We start from the raw sequence: 24,362 nt of genomic DNA on the forward strand, positions 1-24,362 counted from the left end.
CCACCTTATTCACCAGATCTAGCTCCCTCCGACCATCATCTGTTTCTAACCCTGAAGAAATACTTCAAGTGTACCAAATTTCACACCACTTCTGATGCCATGGCTGCTACAGATGTCTGGTTTGAGGCACAACCGAAATCCTTCTTTTTGCTAGGCTTACAGAACTTGGAATACCGATGTAAGAAGTTTGTTAACATCAGTGGAGAGTATGTGGATTAAATGTAAAGTTTCATCATCCTATCTTGTTTCTTTCTGGGTAAAGCCAAAGACTTATCAGCCCCTCGTATATAGCAAACACCTGACAAATTCCCCTTAACATGTCAGGTAGTTCTGACAAGTGGCATGTGCCTCGCCACAGATCTTCACCAATCCGGGACTGGATTAAGATTTATGGCAAAAGGCAAACTGCAGTCTGTAATGAATTTAAGGAGTGGGCGTTGGACACACACACTTGCTGACCATTTTGGTGGAGCTGAGCAAAACTCATGTCAACGCAACAATTTTGCAATTCAACGTGTTTTATGCCAGATTTCTGGTGAAAACACTGATACATTGGAGCCTATGTCTCTGTGCCTCCTCGCGCACATCAATCTGCAGGGAGCATGAAGTCACCACGGTATTGGCTCTCTCACCCATCGGGCGGCATTCTCCGCTCCTAAAACTGATGCATGTCTGCTTCTTGCATCCAGTACTCCGCGAATAGCACAGGGAAGGCCCTGGAGATTATTCCGATTCTCCCAGGAGTCCAGCAGTTCTCCGCTTCTGGCAGCTTGCTTGATATTATGGGAAAGTTGGCAAGCATATGAGACATCCCAGCTGAAACATGGTGCCCATGTACAAAATCCTATAATAAGGTGACAGACAGGCACTGGAAATTCTCACTAGTTGACATTTTGATATTTAGAAGTAAAGTGCCTTGTGTAAGGAACTGCCCCCTCCAATCAACAATGAATGAAAGCAAAAATTAACTTGCCTTTAAAGCCACTTTGTTACCCATAATAACAAAAACTGAGACGTTCCAGACGCTGTCAATCACGGTAGCAGTTAGCAGAACCCGCTCTTTAAACGCTTGCTTTATAAGCTACCTGGCGGCAGTATCCGACAGAACACCAACAAGTGGCGCCCAGAAGTATGGCTTCAGTCAGACTACAAATAAAATATTGTCAGAAGGTAAAATCTACATATACAGAATGGAGATATTGTACTCACCTGCTAAACATGCCTAGCGCTCAGATTATCCTGCCATCTTATCCGAGCCAACCTAAATACCCCCTGCACACAGCCAGAGCCGCACAAGGGTATGTAAATGCATGGATTTAAGGCTAAAAATTATTTTGTACAATTTGTGCACAGTTTGGCTTCTAGTCTTAATATGGCTCATTCTGATGAGAATTCATCAGGAAGCTTGTTCTAGTCTAATAGGAGACTTTGTAACTCTTATCTGTCTTTGAGTTATGATGACAGACCACATCAGAGTTAGGAGTTCAGGGGAAAAAAAAGCCTGCAAAAGCAAGGCAGTGCAACATTTTTAATTATACCAAGTTGCAAAAAAAAAAAACTGTCCTCTAAAGTGATCAGCGGCTCATGTAACATAACATAATATAACCTAGGCTAAGAGAGTGACAACATCCTGAAAATGAGCTAAGACCATACAGCGGTTTAACAAGACAGGTTCTACACAGAACAAGCCTCGCCATGGTTGACCAAAAAAGTTGAGTGGATGTGATCAGCGTTATGTCCAGAGGTTGTCTTTTCACAATCGACATGAGTGCTGCCAGCATTTCTGCAGAGGTTAGAGGGTTGGGGGTACAGCCTGTCAGTGCTCAGACAATCCGCCACATACACTGCAAAAAATTGCAAAAAATTGGTCTGCATGGCTGTCGTCTCAGAAGGAAGCCTCTTCTAAAGATGATGCACAAGAAAGCATGCAAACAGTTTACAAGACAAGCAGACAAAGGACATTGATTACTAGAACCGTGTCTTGTGTTTTGATGAGACCAATATATATTTATTTGGTTCAGAAGGTGTCAAGCGTGTGTGACAGCAACCAGGTAAGGACTACAAGACAAGTGTTTCTTGCCTACAGTTAAGCATGGTGGTGGGAGTGTCATGGTTTGGGGCTACATGAGTGCTGTCGGCTGTGGGGAGCTACAGTTCATTGAGGAAACAATGAATGCCAACATATACTGTGATATACTGAAGCAGAGCAGGATCCTCTACCTTCGGAAAATAGGCGTCATTATTCCAAGATGATGACACCAAAACAGACGTCTAAGATCACCACTGCCTTGGTAAAGAAACTGAGGGTGAAGGTGCTGGACTACACAAGTACGTCTCCAGACTCAAACTATATTGAGCATCTGTGGGGTATCCTCAAACGGAAGGTGGAGGAGTCAAGGTCTCGGTCATCAACCAGCTCCATGATGTCATCATGGAGGATGGAAGAGGATTCCAGTGGCTCCTGTGAAGCTCTAGTGAACTCCATGCCCAAGAGAGTTAAGGCAGTGCTTGAAAATAATGGATGCCACATGAAATATTGACAAGTTGGGTAAAAATTGGCCATTATCACTTAGCTGTGTACTCACTTTAGTTGCCAGAGGTTGCGATATTAATAGCTGGGTGTTGTGTTATTTAGAGGACAAGCCACATTTACAGTTATGCAAGCTGTATATACTGACTACTTTATGTTGTACCAAAGTGCCATATCTTCAGTGTTGCCCCATGAGAAGAAATAAAGTATTTAGAAAAATGAGTGGTTATATCCCACAAATATAGTATATCACAAAAAAGAGTAAAGGCCCTGTGCATATGTTGAGTATTGAGAGTTTTTTTTAATTTTAGTATTTGCTATCAAAAACCATTACTGGGACAATCAGTGGAAAAGTATAATAGAAACACGGGCACCACTTCTGCATTTCTTTTTACCCACTCATGGTTTCGAGGAAAAAAACAAAAAGATGAGCCAGACTATAAGCTGATACATGTGCAGAGCGTAAGAACCGTCACACTGCAGCAAATTCACAGACAAAACCCAAGAAAAAAAACAAAACAAAATGAGCCTACAGCAACTAAATAGGTATATAGTAAAAGTATACATAAATAACATTGGGTACTTCATTAATGCTAATTTGCTCTTAAAAGCCATCCCACTATGACAAGGTTTCACTCATTGGAACGGTCCTAACCTGTCTCTAGTATTAAAACCTTACCATATGTCAAATGACGTCAATGTGAGTAAGGGCAGAGCACCCATCAGTGGGAAGCTATACAGATAAAACATGGTATAGAAAGAACCTGTTGGAACACTTGAAAATTATTGTTCACAGACGCTCCCCATCTAATCTCACTGAGCTCGAACGATTTATATGTAAAACCTTCTGCCTCTAGATGTGCAAAGGAAGTAGCGATAAACCCCAAAGACTTACAGTGGTAACTGCAGCAAAAGGTGATCCTACACAGTATTGACTCAGGGAGGCTATATACAAGGGTAAGTCACCGTTTTCAGATTTAAGGTTTTCTAAATATTTTAAAAAATATGTATCAGTTCCTGTACAATTCACAAATACTTGCTACTTTTGTGTTAACATAACCCATAAAACACATTAAATATTAAAGCTGCAACGTGAAAAGAAAAAAAGAAAATGGAAACGTTCACGGGGTAGGGATACCTTTTCAAAGCACCGTATAAATACATATGTGTGAAGTTTAAACAAATCATATAAGGGAAACTGCACTTCCTCATCTGGTAAAAACCAGAACGCCCTGTGCACTTTGCCCTAAGGGTGGAACAACTCCTCGATAGTAAACCCCAAAAGATAAGAGGGGAAAAAACAAAAGCAAAAAAACAACAGCACCACGCCGAGCCGGAATGTTGCACATTTTGTGGGGATGATAAATCCACTTTTGAAAAACCCTGATGCGGTTACAGTGTTTCCCCCAAAATAAGACAGTCATATTTTTTGCCCCGAAATACGCACTAGGGCTTATTTGCGGGGTAACGCTTATTCTCATGTTAACACTGTTGGATGTGTGTTTAACCCCTCCCCCCTCGCACAAAAAAAAAGCAGACCCCGACCCCCCCCCTCCTTCCCAGGAAGATCATATTTACCAGACCCTTTGACGTCTGCGTAGCTCCCAGGTCATCCAGCGATCTTTAGCGGGCGCTCCCAGCAGGTATGCTCCACGCGGTGCTCCCCTGCTTCTGGCCAACATTCACATACATGAGATCGCGCACGCACACAGACATCTTCTGGCCAGTAGGGGAATCTGGGATGCAGTGCAGTGAGCGCGAGGACCTGCGGGTGGCCTGTATCGCTGTGTTCCATCGCAGGGAGTCCAAGCATTTCACTGCACTGAGTCACAGATTCCCCTGCCGACCGGAAACAATCTGTGTCGCCAGATGTGGAGAGTTTGTATCCTGATGTGCTTGAGTGTGTGTTCCACCACAGGACCTCCCGTTCGGCATCTGGTGAGTACGATTGTGGGGTCTTTTCACTTCTGTATTCTTTCTTTTGGGGGTATCCACTGTCTATAATTAAGTCCTGCAGTATTCTTTAACTATTTTAGCTGCACGGACACTTCATTATTGAACTGCGACTAGGGCTTATTTTTGGTGTAGGGCTTATATTTAAGCATTACGCCAAAAATTCCTGCTAGGGCTTATTTTCAGGGCAGTATATATTTTTTTTTATTACTTATAATAATTTTATTCATTTATATAGCGCTATTAATTCCATAGCGCTTTACATACATTGGCATATTACACATTTATGACCTATACATACAAACACTTGAGTATACCTCCTATATGTTTTATAATATATTATTTTCAAGTTTCAATAAATTAATCTGACATTTGCATACTGGCAATTTCTCATATTCTCACAACTGAACAAACAGGAAATCTTTTAGTGAAGCCTAAAAAACAAAATTACTTGGCAAGAAACTTGGATTTCTTCCTCTAGGCTTCCAAATAAGACAAGTGTCCGAGAAACAGACTATTCTAGATTGCATAAGTATTTTCCATTAAACAAAGCCTCATAGTCACACTTTATAATAGTGACAGCATAAAATGGTTCTGTGGCCAAGATGTGCTCACACTTCAGGTAAGCCCCAATTTCCTTATTTTTGTCCAGGGCTTTTTATGTCTTGACAATTTTACAGTTTGGTAAAATGACTTTTTCCTCCTACTGTTTAGTCCCAAAAGCAGATGAGTCGTATTAAAAAAAAAAAAAAAAAAAGCTGTTAGCATTAAGGCTATCTGCACATGGTGCGTTTTCTGCTATGCGTTTGAGAAATCTGCACCAAAATCTACATGCCTATCCAACAAAATCCAGTTTGGGACGGCACGTGAAGCGTTAGAAAATAGTGTTAGAGAGGCTGTAAGGGGCTGTAAAAGTAAGCAAAATGGGGATTAAAGCAGAACAATTATACTTGCCGATAATGATGGGTGGACTCTGAGATAACCGGGACCGGTGGATCTAAGCGGATTAAAAAAAAAAAAAAAAAAAAAAAAAAAAAAAAAAAGACGGTACCAGCTCGGAATTGATCCCGGAAATCTGTCCGGACGCCGGTCTCCATACAAGGGTCCCGTCACACTTTAGCGACGCTCCAGCGATCCCACCAGTGATCTGACCTGGTCAGGATCGCTGGTGCGTTGCTACATGGTCGCTGGTGAGCTGTCAATCAGGCAAATCTCACCAGCGACCAGCCCCCAGCCACCAGCGACGCGTGGAAGCGATGCTGCGCTTGGTAACTAAGGTAAATATCGGGTAACCAAGCGCTTGGTTACCCGATATTCACCTTGGTTACCAGCGCACACCGCTTAGTGCTGGATCCCTGCACTCCTAGCCAGAGTACACATAGGGTTAATAAGCAAACCGCTTTGCTTATTTACCCGATGTGTACTCCGGCTACGTGTGCAGGGAGTCGGCACTGACAGCCTGAGAGCGGTGGACGCTAGTAACCAAGGTTAACATCGGGTAACCAAGCAAAGGCTTCGCTTGGTTACCCGATATTTACCTTGGTTACAGCTTACCGCAGGCTGCCAGAAGTCGGCTCCCTGCACATTCAGATCGTTGCTCTCTCGCTGTCAAACACAACGTTGTGTTTGACAGCGGGAGAGCAACATCCAAAAAATGAACCAGCACTGTGTGTAACGAGCAGCGATCTCACAGCAGGGGCCAGATCGCTGCTCAGTGTCACACACAGCGTCACAAAAAACGTGACTCAGCAGCGATCTCGCTATGTGAGAAGTACCCCTAAGTCTATGTAGGGCCAGAATCCGGTGATTAATAATGGTGGTAGAAGGGATAGGGTGATAGGCGCAGGCGTGCTATAATTACCAGCCTCCTGCGCAGTGGTAACTGCTACCGCGGCCGCCCATTCCCTTCCAGGGCCACTCATTAGGCTTCTGCATATGCACTTCTGTCATACGCGCCCCCACCCTGAGTATCAGCTGACTGCTTCCAATCACAGATGCTATGTGCGTCTATCATGGTATAAAAATTTCAGATGATGGGGGAGAAGCAGGTTTAAATACCGCGCCAAACCACAGGAATCAAGATGAAATTAGTAAATCTCTTTTCTTTATTTTCACAGGTCTACGCGTTTCAAGGACATATCCGTCCTCTTCCTCAGGACAAATGTAGAGAATACTATCTATCTAGTATTCTCTACATTTGTCCTGAGGAAGAGGACGGATATGTCCTTGAAACGCGTAGACCTGTGAAAATAAAGAAAAGAGATTTACTAATTTCATCTTGATTCCTGTGGTTTGGCGCGGTATTTAAACCTGCTTCTCCCCCATCATCTGAAATTACTTTGTTTTGCGGGACTGCTGCCTTCCACGTTCCTTTCATGCTATCAAAGGGGTTGTGACTGGCACAACCTCATCAGGTGAGTGTTCCTATTGCACATTCACTTCCCATTGTTATACCGGGTAAGACCCTATCTGCGCCTTTCTTCCCACAGTTTATTTCACGTTATGGTATAAAAATTGGCGTAGGGTCCCCCCATATTGATACCCAGCACAGATAAAGAATACGGTATACAGGCTGAATCCCCCAGCCGTGCGCTTATCTGCCCTGCCAGGGGCTGCCCTGGTGCGGTGGCAATTCGGGTAATAAGGGGTTAATTACAGCCCCCTAGCTGTCACTAAGCCTTAGATTAATAAATTAGTGAATTAAATGCACCATACAATTTGTTGTGCAATTTCTCCAGAGGGGAAATCTACTGCACGGAAGGGCTCAGAAGGGAAGGAGCGGCATTTGACTTTTTGAAAGCAAAATTGTCTCAAATAGATAGCTGATGCCATGTTGCATTGGCAAGGCCCCGGTTGTGAAGGCGCTCCATTGTTTAGGCACAAGTGACATAATTTTGGAAACTAGAACTCTCAAGGAATTTACCTAGCTGTTTGATGAGCACCTTGAATCCCCAGGTGCGTAACAATTTTATAACTAAGCCGTGAAAATGAAAAGAAAAAAAAAAAAAAACAAAACATTTAACCACAAAAATGTTGCTTTAACCCCAAATATTTCGTTTTCACTAGGGTAACAGGAGATAATAAACTATATAATTTGTTGTGCGATAAGCATGTCAATACCCCACATGTGGTTGAAAACTACTTTTGCAGCACAGTACAAAGTGAAGAAGGGAAGGCGTGATATATATTTGAGTCCAGATTTAGCTGGAATTTGTGGGCTCCATGTCACATTGGAAGAGCGCTTGAGGTGCCAGAACAGCAGAAACCCCCCACAAGTGACCGCATTTTACACACTGCACTGCTAGACCAAACATTAACCAATGGGCCAGATTGCATATTAAATATATGGGTTGGAGGGGGTCACTTGGGTAGTAGTGATCATAAGTGTTCATGTATCCTTTAATAAGATGTATAGTAGAGGGGCTACAAGGACACTACATTTCAGGAAGTAGAACAGATTAACTTCGTGCCATAAACTGGGACAATGTCCTGAGAAATAAAAGTACACAAAGCAAATGGTACACTTTTATAAGCATCCTGAATAGCATCTGTACACAAGATATCAAAAATGATAGTGCTGGCCTCCTCAAAAATAGTCTGGGTGAAATGATGAAGAGGATGGAAGAAACGGCAATCTTCAAAACTCCATGCAGCCTCCCATATGTGATCCATAGATCAAGACAGCTCTGTTAGGAGGAAAATCAAGTAACAAGCACGGGGGGGTGAAAGAGATCCCGTGGGTGATACCCACGTGTATCGCCGCAAGGAGCGGCTTCCTCAGGGAAAATGCGCTTCCTGCTCCTCAAAGAGCTGTCTTGATCCATGGATCACATATGGGGGGCTGCATGGCCCTTGTGTCATTATCTATTAACCACAGATCTCCCCTGATCCTACGATTTGATATACAAGCTTAGCTATTTAATTCTATGTAATTTATTATACACTCTCTGACAGAAGTTCTGTCGCTTATCCATGTTATGTAAATATAAAAGCTTATAACCTGACTTTAAATTCATCCATTGGTTTTCTAAATTACTGTTTTGAAAGCTGAAACCCTCTCAAATTTGGTTTAGGTTATGAAAATAAAGTTGCTGCAAAGCTGAAATATTGATCATTAAATGAACACAGAAAGGTGTCAGGTTTTGGCAAGACAAAAGTTGTCGCCCACAGAAAGTAATGTGAAATTCAAACAAATAATTAACTTCTAATACAAAGATATGTTGCATAACATTGGTGAATGAATAAAGTTGTGGTGTTATTAGAGCCATATTTAATATTTTGTGTGACTTCCATGAGCTTGAAGGACTGCATCCATGCGGTTCAACAATGATTCATACAATTTATTGAGGAAGTCATCAGGAATAGCAGAGAATGCAGTCTTACATGCCTCCCAGAGTTCATCTAGATTCTTTGGTTTTGTCTTCCAAGCTTCCTCTTTCATCCTACCCCAAACATGATCAGTGATATTCATGTCTGGTGACTGGGCTAGCCAGTCCTTGAGCACCTTCATCTTCTTTGCCAGGAGGAACTTTGTTGTAGAGATGGATGTATGAGATAGAGCACCATCCTGCTGCAGAATTTGACCCCTTTTATGATTGGGAATGTAAGAGGTAGCTAATACTTCTTGATATTTTAGGCTATTGTTATTGCCTTCCACCTTGCAAATGTTTCGCACACCCCCATACTGAATGTAACCCCAGACCATGAACTTTCCGCCACCAAACTTAACTGTTTTCTGGATGTATTTTGGATCCATACAGGCTCCAGTAGGCCTCCTGCAGTATTTGCGGCAGCTGTGGTGTAATTCAACTGAAGATTCATCAGAGAAATCCACCTGCCACTTTTCCAGCGTCCATCTGTTTAGCAGGCTGTGGGACTTGGCAAATGCCACAAAGGTTTTTTAATTGCCTTTTGTTTCGTGCTGGCTTCTGGGCACTGATTCGACCATGGAGGCCATTTCGAAACAGAATCCTACAAACTTTTCTATTAGACACAGGGACTTCAGGTGACAAGGCCTGTTGGAGCTCTGCTGCAGTGGAAGAGGGGCTGGCTTTGGATTTTCAAACCAACAAACGTTCCTCCTGAGCAGTTGTCTTGCAGAGTCTGCCGGACCCTGGGCTTGTCAAAAACATCTCCAGTCTCTTCAAATCTTCAAAATTCTTTGTGCTGGACGCTGAGACACATTAAAGGTGCCAGCCACCTCTGCAGTGGATCTGGTCTTCAGCCTCTTGATAATCAAGGCTTTGGTCTCAGGGTTGATTTTTGGCATGTCGTCAGAGGTCAAGTTGCAGTTCAAGTGAAGGTCTGGGGTGCTGGGTTTCTTTTTATACACACCCACTAATTAGCCGATCATTTAATGAGCACAGGTGAGGATGCAAACTAAGACTTGGTGCATTATACGACAAGGCGTCAAAACTTTTGTCCTGCCAAAATCTGACCTTTCTGTGTTCATTAACCCCTTAAGGACCCTTGACGTACTGGGTATGTCATGGTGACATGGTGCTAAACGACCCATGACATGTGAAAAAAAAAAAAAAAAAAAAAGCTAACCTGTTTGAAAAAACAATTTTGTGGTAAAAAAAAAAAAAAATAAAAAAAAAATAAACATAAATATATATACTTAAATATATTTTCATGGCTGAACATTACAAACGTTTGTGAAGCCTCCAGGGGTTCAAAGTACTCACTAGACAGCTAGATAAATTCCATGAGGGCTCCAGTTTCCAAAATGTGGTCACTTGTGGGGGAGCTCCATTGTTTAGACACCTCTGCGGGTCTTCAAACCCGACATGGCGTCCGCTAATGAGTGCAGCTTTCCTGATACCCTTGTGAAAATGCTAACTTTTATGGCTAAAGTAACAATTTTGTGTAAAAAAGTAAAATTTTCATTTTTCCTTCTACATTGCTTTGGTTGCTGTGAAGCTCCTAAAGAATTAATAAACTTCTTGGATGTGGTTTTGAGCAGAGTGAGGGGGTGCAGATTTTAGAATGGGGTCATTTTTGGGTATTTTCTGTCGCTTAGGTTACTCAAATCACTCCAAATGTGATGTGGTACCTAGAAAATTTTTTTTTTTTTTAAATTTTGTTGGAAAAATGAGAAATTGCTGATGAATTTTGAACCCTTCTAACTTCCTACCGGAAAAAAAATTTGTTTCAAAAATTGCGCTGGTGTAAAGCAGACATGTGGGAAACGTTATTTAGTAACTATTTTTTGTGACATCTCTCAGATTTATTGGCATAAAATTTCAAATTTTGAAAATGGCGAAATTTTCAAAATTTTTGCCAAATTTCCGAAATTTTCACAAATAAACACAAAACATATCGGCCTAAATTTACCACTGACATGAAGTACAATATCACACGAAAAAATGTCAGAATCGCCAGGATCCGTTAAAGCGTTCCAGAGTTATAACCTGTCAAAGTGACTGGTAAAAATTGCAAAAAATGGCCGGGTCTTTAAGGTGAAAACAGGCTGGGGGCTGAAGGGGTTAATTGATCAATATTTCAGCTTTGCAACAACTTTATTTTCATAACCTAAACCAAATTTGGGAGGGTTGCAGCTTTCAAAAGAGTAATTTATAAAACCAATGGATGAATTTAAAGTCAGGTTATAAGCTTTTATTTACATAACGTAGATAAGCGACAGAACTTCTGTCAGGGAGTGTATGGTGATTGTTGTATATACTCATATACATATATAAATGGTTGGATTGGGCTTCTAATGTCTTTCGAGTATTTATAATTACAATTTTCCTGTATATACTGATGTGATACGATTTATCTACATCACTGTGATTGTATACAGTTATTGTATTGTGCATGGGGGGGGGGGGTTCATTCCGGTGTATCGTTGGGTGTGTTTTTTGGTTTTAATATTTTTAACTTTTTGCTACAATAAAGGTCATATTTTTATTCTATATATTGGCTTGGGTGTGCTTCCCATCTACGTGTAGTACTTTTTCTTCCCCAAACAGATGAAGTCTGAAGGGATACACACAGTGATCGAAGATAAACGTGTTTAGTTTCAGGATCTCTGTCTCTACATTATGCTGCTCTCTGGTGAAGTAGCAAAAACTGATTAGAGATTCCCTTTAAATATGGATATATGTAAGGTCATGCACCTGGGCAGATGAAATAAATTGTATAACTATGTACTCAATTATTAATCACTGGGTAAAACTGTCACTGAAAAAGACTTGGGTCTATGGGTGGACAGTATTGATGAGCGGACCCGGACTGTAAAAGTTCAGATTCGCACGGTTTCAAAAAAGGTACATGGTGGGAACATCCAGCTGTGACTGCAAATCACCTGAGAGACGTCACTGCTGATCGCGGCTCAGTCTCTGTCTACAGTCACTGCTGGCAGTCACGCTCTATGGCTGCTCGCTGTGACTTACATGTAGCAGTGCTGAATCGGCGTGGGACCTCATGTGGATGACGCCAGAACTGCAGGGGTGTTTTGGGCTAAATAAAGAGGTGAAAGAGGGTGTTTTTTGTATTTATTCCAAATAAAGGATTTTTTTGGGTGTTTGTGCTTATTTACTTTCACTTACAGATTAGAGGTGGGGATGTCTAAGACACCTGCCATTACTAATCTAGGACTTAGTGGCTGCTGTAAGCTGCCATTAACACCCCAAATTGCAACCTCACCAGGGCAATCGGGAAGAGTCGGGTAAAGTGCCGGGCTTGTCGCATCTAAGATTCGACAATCTTGGGCGGCTGCAGGTTGCTATTTTTAGGCTGGGGAAGTGGGGGGGGGGTAGCAGTCCAATAAGCATGGACCTCCATAGTCTGAGAATAGCAGCCCGCAGCTGTCGGGCCTTATCTTGGCTGGGTATCAAAATTGTGGGGGACCGAACGTTGTGTTTTTTTTTTAATAATTTATTTAAATAACGAAAAAAAGCTGCATACGGTTCCTCTTATTTTAATACACAGCCAAGATAAGCGCAGGGCTCGAGGTTGCAGCCTGTACCCAAGGGCTTTATTGGTGCTGGGTAGCATAATACGGGGGAACCCTATACCAATTCTTTTATTAGTTTATTTTTATACCATGATACTGACCCGCAGATAGCGCCTGTGAGTGGTTGCAGTCAGACACTGTCACACAGGGTGGGGATGCTTTTGACTGCAACCAAGCACAGACGCCAGGACGGCTGGTGGGCGGGGAAAGCAGTGCATATGCAATGAGCCTAATACCGTATTTTTCCAAAAATAAGACTGTCTTATTTTTTTTTGTCCCCCAAAAAAAGCACTAGGGCTTTTTTTTGGAGGAGGTCTTACTCCTGGAGAAACACGGATGGGGGGTGGGTTTACTTCCCAGGAGACTCATACTTACCAGACCCGGATGTTTGCATGGCTCCCAGGTCCTCCCTGTGATCTCCGGTGGGTGCTGTACACCATCCTCCCTTGCTTCTGGCTGACACACATCACATCACATGTTAAAGAATGCTTCCGGCCGCAGGGAGTGATGGGAAGAAGTCACGTGTGTCAGCAGGTCCTGTAAGCAAGCATTGCGGCAGGTCCTTGCACTCCACTGCACAGCCTGTCAGGATTGTGCTGGCGAGAAGAAATCAGTGTCGCTGGATGTGGTGAATATGTGTGCGATCTTATGTGCGTGGGTGCGATCTGATTGTGTGTGCGATCCGATTGTGTGTGTGTGTGTGTGTGTGTGAGACCTGATTTTGTGTGTGTTTGTGAGATTGGCTGTGTGCGGTGATGTGATCACTCTAGGTCCTCTGCTCGGCGTCTGGTTAGCGTGATTGCCGGGTGCCGCTGTCTATAATGAAGTGTCCTGCAGTATCTAACTTTTTTAGCTGCATGGACACTTCATTATTGAACCGCGACTAGGGCTTCTTTCGGGGGAGGGCTTATATTTAATCCTTCCTCTGAAAATACCTGCTAGTGCTTATTTTTGGGGAAGGTCTTATTTTTGGAAAAACATGGTAAGCGGCACTGGAAGTGAATGTGAGACCCGGAGGCAGTGTGCTGCCATGTCGGATCCTCGGTGAGTACAGCGCATGCGCTCCTATACTCCATCCCTTCTACCAACATTTTTTAATCTCCGGATTCTGGTCCCCATAGACTTATAAGGGGATCGGATTCCAGACCGGAACTGGATTTTTAACAAAAGATAACAGGGACCCGCTGATCCCGGTTATCTGCGAGTCCACTCATCACTCAACATAATGGGAAGTATTAAAAGAGGCATAGATGTAATGAGAAGAACAACAAGTCACTAGTGTGGCCATACTTAGAATACAATGTACAATTTTGGTCTCCAGTATATAAGGACATAGCTGAACTACAGCAGGTGCAGAGAAGAGCAACCAAGGTTATTAAAGGAATGGGTGGAATGCAATACCAAAACAGGTTATCAAACTTGGGGTTATTCAGTTTGAAAAACTAAGGCTTAGGGGTGACCTTATTACAAGGTACAAATATATGAGCGAACAGTACAGCTCTAATGATCTTGTTACACCTACTTCTGCAACAGGGACAAAAGGGGATCCACTAAGGTTAGAGGAAAGGAGGTTTAATCATAATCACAGACACTTTACTGTAAGAGCAGTGAGACTATGGAACGCTCTGCCACATAATGTTGTAATGCTTAATTCACTACTAAAATTTGAGAGGCCTGGAAGCCTTTCCTGAAAAAAAAAAATATATAATATAAAATATTACGGGTTATGAGCATTAGATTCAATGATAGAGCGCTGATCCAGGGAACTAGTATGATTGCGTATGTGGAGTCGGGAAGGAAGTTTTTCCCTTAATGTGGTGCTACTCTCTGCCCCATGGGTTTTTCTTTTACCTTCCTCTGGATCAACATGTTAGGTCATGGGTTGAACTTGATGGACTTAAGTCTACCTTCAACACTATGAAACTATAATAAAACTCTGCCTTCTCAGTCCCAGCAAAGCCTGAGACGCCTAAAAACACACACACACACACACACACACACACACACACACACACACCAATTCTTGTCACTGGTTTAGTCGCGATTTTTCACTCGTGCCAATTAATGAGTAAGTTGGAAACCGCAGGTTATTTCCTAGCAAAAGATTAGGTTTTGCTGCACAACACACCTGAGCAACAACGCCCTGTGTGAACATAACCTAACTGTCAGCTTCCCCTTCGGTCAGCGTCAATTGCTCAGAAGGACCAGCCACAACGCTAGACAAAATTTTGTGGTCAGTCAAAAGAAATTCATTGCGTTGTCCTGAACTAAAAACTAAACCAAAGGTCACATGAACATTTATAAAAGAATAAGACCATTGTGAATTCTCCCATCATAACATATGTAGTCTCATAAAGTAAACAGTAATGTATTAGACTGGGAAAATAAATCTTGCTTTTTGGGGTCTTTAACATAATAATTTGCCAAAAACTATCCAGGATTACAAAACAGATTATTGTGTTTGGACTTGTCATAACACCAAAATTAAAAAAGCAAATACCAGCCAAATAACTTAAATGGAATGTGCACAAAGCTTTCTAGGCATTAACCCAATGTGCAACAACAGATCATCTCCTCTTACAAAAGGACTGAAATCCAGTTACAGAAAATCCATTACTGACAGGTCAGAGAAATAAAGGCAGTGACAAGCAGGGCTCAGACTTTTCAACATAGGCCACCAAGAGGTTCAAAAAGTTTTCACTAGGACTAACAACTGAAAACAGAACGATCACTTAGAATTTAAAGGGAAATTGTCACCTAGAATATGCGTTCTGACCTATCAGCAGACGCATGTGTGCCCTAATTACACCTCCCTACCCATCCCTGTGTTATAAAATTGTATAATATGAAAGTAATAAACGTTTTATTAACTTCATATATCCTATGTAAATAGCAGGGTATTTGGTCACAGGGGCGGCGCCTTGCCCCTGCATACTTTCCGTGGTATCACGCCCCTGTGGGCGTGATACCATGGAGTCACATGAGCGATGTCACCGTCGCTCATTCTATCCTGCGTACGTTTACACTTACTATTGTGGCAGGCTTCTCTTCCGGCTTCTCCTTGTCAGTTTGAAGCCAGCGCGTGAAACCTGCCACAATGCGCGCAGGATAGAATGAGCGACTGTGACGCCGCTCATGTGACTCCATGATATCACGCCCACAGGGGCGTGATACCGCGGAAAGTATGCAGACGTCCATAGGGCAAGGCGCCGCCCCTCTGACCAAATACCCTGCTATTTACATAAAAAATATGAAGATAAAACTATTTTTATTATTTTCATATTATACAATTTTACAACACAAGGATGGGTAGGGAGGTGTAATTAGGGCACACATGCGTCTGCTGATAGGTCAGAAGGCGTATTCTAGGTGGCCGGTTCCCTTTAAAGGGAACATGTCAGGTGCAATATGCACACAGGACGACGAGCAGTTCTGGGTGCATACTGCTAATCCCTGCCTAACCGTCCCTGTATACACTAGCATATATAAAAGGGATCTTTAGAAAAGGTATTTCTAAAGATCTTTTATATTATGCTAAGGATCGCAAGGACTAGTGCTGTGTTATACCCTCAGACTAGCAGACTAGTCCGCCTTAGTATGTTAGCATGCCCACAGGGGCGTACCCACACGCTAATCAATGCGGCGTCACTAGACGGTGCTGCACGTACCCGTGTTCGCTTCTGAATGCCCAGCACTTCCAGTCATGGACAGTAGACCTCTCTAATGCTGGGACGCGTACACCCGGCTTCATACAGCGCATGACCAGAAGGGCCCGGCACTTTAAGAACATATTACAAGAATTCCATGGGGGTAAAGGTGGAAGCAAAGGTTTATGGGGTTTCTCCATGCTTCCCACAAGTGTATTTTATTAGCAAAAAGTGACCTCATTTTTTTATTCTCACTTTTTTTTTTTTTTTTTTTACAAAAAAAAAAAACAAAAAAAAACAAACAAAAAACAATCTAAATAAATCAGCCAATAAAATAGTAAGGTGTGTTCCCCACATCACACGTGCTTCCTAAAGAACAAACGTTTAAATACGGTTATTCCATCTGTAAAGGCTGCTTTACACACAACGATATCGATAGCGGTCTCGTTAGCGATGTGACACGCCAGATAGCAGATACGATTTGCCGAGATCGCACATAGGTCGTTTTTGTAGCGCCAGTCACATGTGCGATCTCGGAAGATCGCATCTACGATCTGATGTGTCACATCGCTAACGAGATCGCTAGCGATGTTGCAGCGTGTAAAGCACCCTTAAGATACAAGTTAGTTGGAAGACAGATGTAAAGTAATACGACACGCAGAACAAACAGTACAATGTATACAATGTATCAATTCAAAGTGACAGCCACCCAGAAACACTCCAAGTGCAGGCCATAGACACGACGTCATTATGTAAAGCTACATTACAACTAATTATACAATGTATGCAGTCAATGTATATGTCCAATAACTTCAATTAGAAAGGCTGCTAAACAGTGATCCTTTAAAGCAACTCACTCTAGACGCACTAGAAGCAATTTGTCCATGAAACCCTTGAGCCTAAATACAAATTAACTTTAACCAAAATATTCGGCACAAGCTGACAGCCATATTCCACGTCAGTTCTGTAGGAAAAGTGGCTGCATCTTGACACCAGAAGTGTTATTAAAAGGAGTTTTCCAGGACTTTGATATTGGTGGCCTATCCTTACGCTGTATGTGGCGCTTCATCAGTTCATTCTGCACCACAAAGTCACTGGTCCCCAATGGTTGGGCAAATTATGTTCAAACATATCCTTATTTTTGCATTAAAAGTGGTGTACAGCCAAAAACAGGAGCAGGTATTGTCAGGAGAGGTCATATTTGAAATTAAATTGTATATAGACAGCAGTAAATGATCCAACCCCAAAGAGTTGATGAAGCAGCCATGATACATCTAGGCGTCTTTGCCTAATAAGTAGAAAGTCCTTTTTATAGAACATTATCCCCTGGGCTTAAGGCTATGTGCGCACTGGGTGTTTTTCGCAGCGTTTTTGGGCTCAAAACTGCATGACTGCTTGCTCAGCAAAGTCTATGACTTTTCATTTTTGTTGTCCGCACACAACTTTTGTTTTAAGCTGCGTTTTTGGACTAAAAAAGAAAAAAATGTGGCCATGTCAATTATTTTCTGCGTTTTACTGAGTTTTTCACCCATGCAATGGAAAAACATAGCAAAACGCAGTGATCAAAAATGCAGCAAAACACAGCCAAAAACACACCGAAACGCAGCGTCAAAAAAACCCCCAAAAAAACAAAAAACAAAACAAAAACACAAAACGCTGTGTACGCACATAGCTTTAGGATACCGACAGCTGCAGAAAACATATTCAACAGCTTCTCTCTTCACTTGACATATTGGGCAGAAGAGTGGAGCACCCAACAACCGCCTTTTGTGAAAGAGGGATTTTCTACCTATGTAGTTAGTAGTGAACATTCACTAATGCGGTCTCATATACATAAGACAGCTGTCAGCTAAACAGTTATCTTTCTTTTGTGATTAAAGCAAGCTGCTATTAGGCACATCTGGCAGCACTTATCCCATAGGGAACAAAGAAAAACATGTTCAAACCCGTTTCACCCAAGAGACGTTAGAATTGTTGGGTGGCAACAAATAAATTAGCTCCTCATCCATTCACCTTTGTGGCACTTGCCATTAATAACGGAGATCATTTATCACTTTCGTCTGCAGTCAAGTGGGCGTTCCCTTTAATGGTGCTCAATAGACTTCTTGAGGACAATCGCACAAATTGTTTAGGAATAAATCGCGGGGGGGGGGTGCTTTTGGGAGGAAAAAAAAAAAAAACGCACACACACGCAAGCAATGGACAACAAAGACAATGGACAATACCGAATTTAGAAGAAAGAAGACATTTCCACCAGTATTCCATATTTAAGGGAAGTGACAGGTCGTATGCAAATGCTGGCAATATAACTAAGTTCCGAATACAATTTATTAAAACCCGGTTACCAATCAAAAGACCTTGTTCAAATTGGAATGTGAACAATGTAGATACAGACTGAGGACAGCAAAACCTGCAAGAGAAATATATGTACAGTACAGACCAAACGTTTGGACACACCTTCTCATTTCTAGAAGAACTATTAAGAGGAGACTTTGTGCAGCAGGCCTTCATGGTAAAATAGATGCTAGGAAACCACTGCTAAGGACAGGCAACAAGCAGAAGAGACTTGTTTGGGCTAAAGAACACAAGGAATGGAAAATAGACCAGTGGAAATCTGTGCTTTGGTCTGATGAGTCCAAATTTGAGATCTTTGGATCCAACCCCCGTGTATTTGTAGAAAAGGTGAACGGATGGACTCTGCATGGCTGGTTCCCACTGTGAAGCATGGAGGAGGAGGTGTGATGGTGTGGGGGTGCTTTGCTGGTGACACTGTTGGGGATTTATTCAAAATTGAAGGCATACTAAACCAGCATGCCTACCACAGCATCTTGCAGCGGTGTGCTATTCCATCCAGTTTGCGTTTAGTTGGACCATCGTTTATTTTTCAACAGGACAATGACCCCAAACACACCTCCAGGCTGTGTAAGGGCTATTTGACTAAGAAGGAGAGTGATGGGATGCTACGCCAGATGACCTGGTCTCCACAGTCACCAGACCTGAACCCAATCGAGATGGTTTGGGGTGAGCTGCACCGCAGAGTGAAGGCAAAAGGGCCAACAAGTGCTAAGCATCTCTGGGAACTCCTTCAAGACTGCTGGAAAACCATTTTCGGTGACTACCTCTTGAAGCTCATCAAGAGAATGCCAAGAGTGTGCAAAGTAGTAATGAAAGCAAAAGGTGGCTACTTTGAAGAACCTAAAATATAAGACATATTTTCAGTTGTTTCACACTTTAAGTATTTCATTCCACATGTTTTAATTTATAGTTTTGATGCCTTCAATGTGAATCTACAATTTTTAGAGTCATGATAATGAAGAAAACCCTTTGAATGAGGAGGTGTGTCCAAACTTTTGGTCTGTACTGTATATGGAAATGAGGAACAAAGAAACATGAAACAGAGCAGCAGCTTTATCAGGTAGGCGTTGCCTGGAATGCCTTCCAATAAACAGGTATGCCTTGTCAAGATATCATTCACGGAGCCACTGACCTTCGAATAGTAATTGCGGTCATCCGGTGCATTATCCAGAGGCAGTGTTGGTACACCATTCATAGAATGCTGAGCCCTATTCTACAATGGTTCAAAGCCAGAATACTGCAAGAAACACTCAACCAAAGCAGTTATGAGAGTAAGTGGGAAATCTAAGGTTTAACCCATATTTGTGGAAGTTCTAAGCATGTTTCCTTGCTTCTTTTTTCCATATGTGAACATTCATGGCTTTGTTGCCCTCCTATTAAAACTACAATGTGCACATTCCAATAAGAGCAAGGAAAATCATCGCATTAAGGTGGTGTGTCCCAACTTTGCCTGCTGCGCTATCATTTTTTGTCCCTAAAAACACAGGCATATCTGACCTTAAATTGTGTGTAGGATTGCAGATTAGTTTTAAACTACTCAAACGACCCCTTCTCAATCACCATTTCCCCCCATCGGTGGGTATGCCGTTTCACCAATGTCGGTACCTGCTCTCCCGTGACTTCCATGACATTGTGATATTGCGCGAGGCCGTCAGCTAATCAGTGGCCGCTTCTCTCTTACTTCCTGTAGGCATTAGCCGCCATCAGCAGGAAGACCGTAGTAGCACTCACATTTTTGGGTATTATTTTCAGCCGAAGGAAAGGAGTAAAGTAGCCGCTGACTGGCCGCAGGGCTCACATAATGTCATACAAGCCCCTTGGAGAGCAGGCGCCAACATTGCAGGAACGGTCTGTTTCTAGAGGTGGCTAGAGCTGTTATTTTATATAGGTAAACTATAGAGATTGAGACGGTATTGTCCGAGTAATGGACAACACCTTTACTTTCAATGCAGTTGACCTGTAATGCACTAGCACCGGACAGCCGGATTGGTGTTGCTTGGAACAATCCTCCTGTAGTGTGGGATGTACTGACTAAAGCATGAGTTGTGCATACATGGAAGTGGTTACGTGGTATATCACATTTTATTTGTCATCCATACCACAAGTGTTAATGAGCTTGCTTACAGACTTTTCCATTGCTGAGCAGAGGGCGCTTTCATTCTCCGGAGCTGAATTTGTCTGTGGTATCACAGAACTGATGATGTGGCAGCCTCCAAACAGCTGCTGGAAGCACTCCTATGTACACAGCAACTCCGGCATTTTCCTAATCTGCATGGTATGGTTATAAATATGTTTATATCTGAAAGTTCATGCCATTCCAAAGTATTTGCAGATTCTGGGCATGAAGGCAACTCTGCCCAGAATACATTTTCACAGAAAACTTTCCTAAGGGTATAATCGTGTTTAGATTGTTCTGAGATTCATTTATACCGGGATTATGAAGGCGATCAAGTCCATTCTACCAATGATACAAAGCCGAGACCCAGACTGTAGAAATATAATAGACGCGTTCACCTTGCACCCTACATGGATGTTGTAAGCCAAGTCTGCGTTCAGTAGCCACAATTCAAGCAAAGTCATAAATTTAGCCTCTCCTTGGCTTTTACGAAGGCTCAAAAAGAAAGCTTTAACTTTGGGGGGATATTTTTTTTTAACAATTCTTTTTGTAAATGGAGGACAAAAAAGGAGAAAGACTAATATTACATTGTTTGAGACTTGTGAGGTGTTATACTTAAGGGTGCTTTACATGCTGCGACATCGCTAGCGATCTCGTTAGCGATGTGACACGCCAGATCACAGACGCGATCTGCCTATATCGCATATAAGTCGTTTTCTAGCGTCGGTCACATGTGCGATATCGGCAGATCGCATCTGCGATCTGGCGTGTCACATCGCTAATGAGATCTCTAGCGATGTCGCAGCGTGTAAAGCACCCTTTAGTGTCTGATTGAATCACTTGACGGAGCTTCCATCTCTTCAGTCACATCACCCCTGGGGATCGCAAGAGCACTCCAGGGCTGTTTGTCATGTATGCCTCTGTTCTACTGACCAAACTACACATACTAGGTATCCACACGATGGAAACATCCTTAAGAACTGGTGGGAAAGAATATTTAAGGTGTGAAATGTGAACAGCATAAAGAAAAAAAAAAAAAAAAAAAGATTACATCTCTACAGTCATGGCCAAAAGTGTTGACACCCTTGAGATCGTTCCAGAAAATAAAGCATTTTCCCCAAAAAATTATTCCAATTACATGTTTTTTGCTATACACATGTATATATCCTTGGTGCATCTTGGAACACACAAAAACACTGAAGGCAAATTGAACATAAGGTCACACAAAACCCCAAAAATGGGCTGGACAAGATTGTTGGCACCTTTCCAAAATTTTGGGTAAACAACTTTGTTTCAAGCATGTGCGTTAAAAACGTACTTGTGGCAAGTAACAGCTGTGGGCAATATGGAAATCACACTTGAAACCACATAGGAGGAGAAGTTGACTCAATCTTTGAGTTGTATGTACTACTATAAGCATGAAGAAGAGAAAAAAAGAGAAGAGAACTAAGGACATGAGAACCAACTGTTCAAAACCATCAACAATCTCAAGGTTACAAGTCCATCTCCAGCGATCTTTATGTACCTTTGTCCATGATGCACAGAATAATCAAGACGTTTACAACCCATGGCACTGTAGCTAATCTCCCTGAATGTGGATGGCAGAGAAAAACTGATGAAAGTCTGCAGCGCTGAATACTCCGGATGGCGGATAACCAGCCCCAATCAAGGTTGAAAGAAATTCAAGCTGTCCTGCGAACTAGCCATCGACACTTGAATGATTTTAAACGCTATTGAAGCAATTAATTGCAGTTATTTATTTATTTAAAGGGTGTGCAAACAACTATTAAGTTGAGAATGCCAACAATTTTTTTCCCCATGCCATTTTTCTGTGTTGTTTTTTTATGTGTTGTTCCAATCAACACAAAGGAAAGTGTATAACAAAACATATGTAATTGCAATAACTTTCTGGGAGAAATACTGTGTTTTCTGGAACAAAATTTCAAGGGTGACGTATAAAAGATTATCAATTTTACAGGGAATCTGTCAGCAGGATCTAGCCCTCCCCCACCTTAAAACTATTTATATGAACTGGTAGCGCTTTCAAAAACAAATCAAACTATACCGGTACATGACCAGTCCGTTCTTCCATAACGGAAAAATCCAACAAGCGGGCTTTACACGCAACGACATTGCTAATGAGATGTCGTTGGGGGTCATGGAATTCGTGACGCACCTCCGGCCTCGTTAGCGACGTCGTTGCGTGTGAAACGCAGGAACAACTGCTAACGATCAAAATTACTTACCAAATCGTTCACCAGTCGTTCCTACCCCGATTATCATTGCTGTTGCAGGACGCAGGTTGTTCGACGTTCCTGTGGCAGCATACATCGCTATGTGTGACACCGCAGGAACGAGGAACATCACCGTACCTGCGGCCGCTGGCAATGAGGAAGGAAGGAGGTGGGCGAGATGTTCGTCCCGCTGATCTGCGCTTCTATTGTGCGGCCGCTTAGTGACGTCGCTGTGACGCTGAACAAACTGCCCCCTTAGAAAGGAGGCGGTTCGCCGGCCATTGCGACGTCGCTAGGCAGGTATGTATGTGTGACTGTTCCTAGCGATGTTGTGCGCAACAGGCAGCGATTTGCCTGTGACGCACAACCGACGGGGGCGGGTGCTTTCACCAGTAACATCGCTAGCGATGTTGCTGTGTGTAAAGCCCGCTTTAGATTTGAAGCCCCTGTCATTCAAGTATTGTTTCCCACCAAGTACTGCCTCCTCCTGCTTGAGTGAAAAATTCCAGAAAAAGGAGTTGTCAAGCAGGAGCCAGCAGTGATGAGCGAGGCATAGAGCTGGAGTGACAGAGGCTTCAGAGCCAAAGTCTTTTTTGCTAATTTATCAGTAGAGGAATGTAAAAGTATAGCTTGACTTTTCTTTTAAAGAGATACATGCAAAGATAAATATATACGTTTTGGAGTGGGGTATTGGGTGGTGGGGATGGTTGAGATACTGCTGAAAGATACCCTTTAAAAGTAAATGATCTGATTTTCTATACACAAGTTTTATAAATCCTATAGTTCTGTACATCATGCCTCATTTTTTAGTGTATCTCATCATTCCCTTTCAGAATTTTTACCATTTCATTGTACCTTTTCTTTTTATGGACAGCTAGAATCTTATAGCATGGAACAATAGAGATCCAGCATGGGCATAACAGCTGCAATCTTTAGAGCTGATCAAGAAAACAGCAGAGAAGACCCTGGAGGACCTATCTAGACCCGCACAAGAGTGATCTTCCTACAGAGCGTTCATCCATCAAGTCACTGTGGCTTGAGATCAAGATGAAGGCCGAGAAGGAAAACAAAACAAACAACAAAAAAAAAAAAAACAAAAAACACACAACAAACCACACACACGTTTGTTTTATCAGTCAGGTTACGTGCCACTTAGGGGACAGGACTTTCTATCTTCCTGGCTTCTATGGCTACTGCCCATTTTCACCTATCGGCTAGCAGACACTATTTTTGGCTCACACAGACAGTGTTACTGTGTGGAGCGATGTAACAGGCCTCTAAAATGAGGCTCGGTGTCTTGGGCCACACACCAAGCAGAGGATTACTAATGCTTCAGAGTTGGGCTTCTTTCTCAAGTTTACTGTTCATTAATAATTTTTTAAAAAGGGACTGTCATGGGGTTTTTGCTACCTTATCTGAGCGCAGCATAACATAGGGGCAGGGATCCAGATTATGGTGGTGTATAACGTTGTGTACTGAGTGCAGCAGTTGTGACAGTTTTTAGATGCAGCAGAGCTCAGAAAGCTAACCCTGTCCACACACCTCTGATTAGTAGCTTTCAGTTTAC

General features: G+C 42.4%; 1 protein-coding gene across 1 annotated transcript in view; it reads right to left on the bottom strand.

Annotated features, from left to right (window-relative positions):
- SRFBP1 (serum response factor binding protein 1) overlaps positions 1 to 24,362 on the bottom strand; it is a 118,431-nt gene that overhangs the window by 88,315 nt on the left and 5,754 nt on the right. The window lies entirely within an intron of this gene.

The sequence above is a fragment of the Anomaloglossus baeobatrachus genome, chromosome 1 (assembly GCF_048569485.1).
Source record: "Anomaloglossus baeobatrachus isolate aAnoBae1 chromosome 1, aAnoBae1.hap1, whole genome shotgun sequence".
Lineage (NCBI taxonomy): Eukaryota > Metazoa > Chordata > Amphibia > Anura > Aromobatidae > Anomaloglossus > Anomaloglossus baeobatrachus.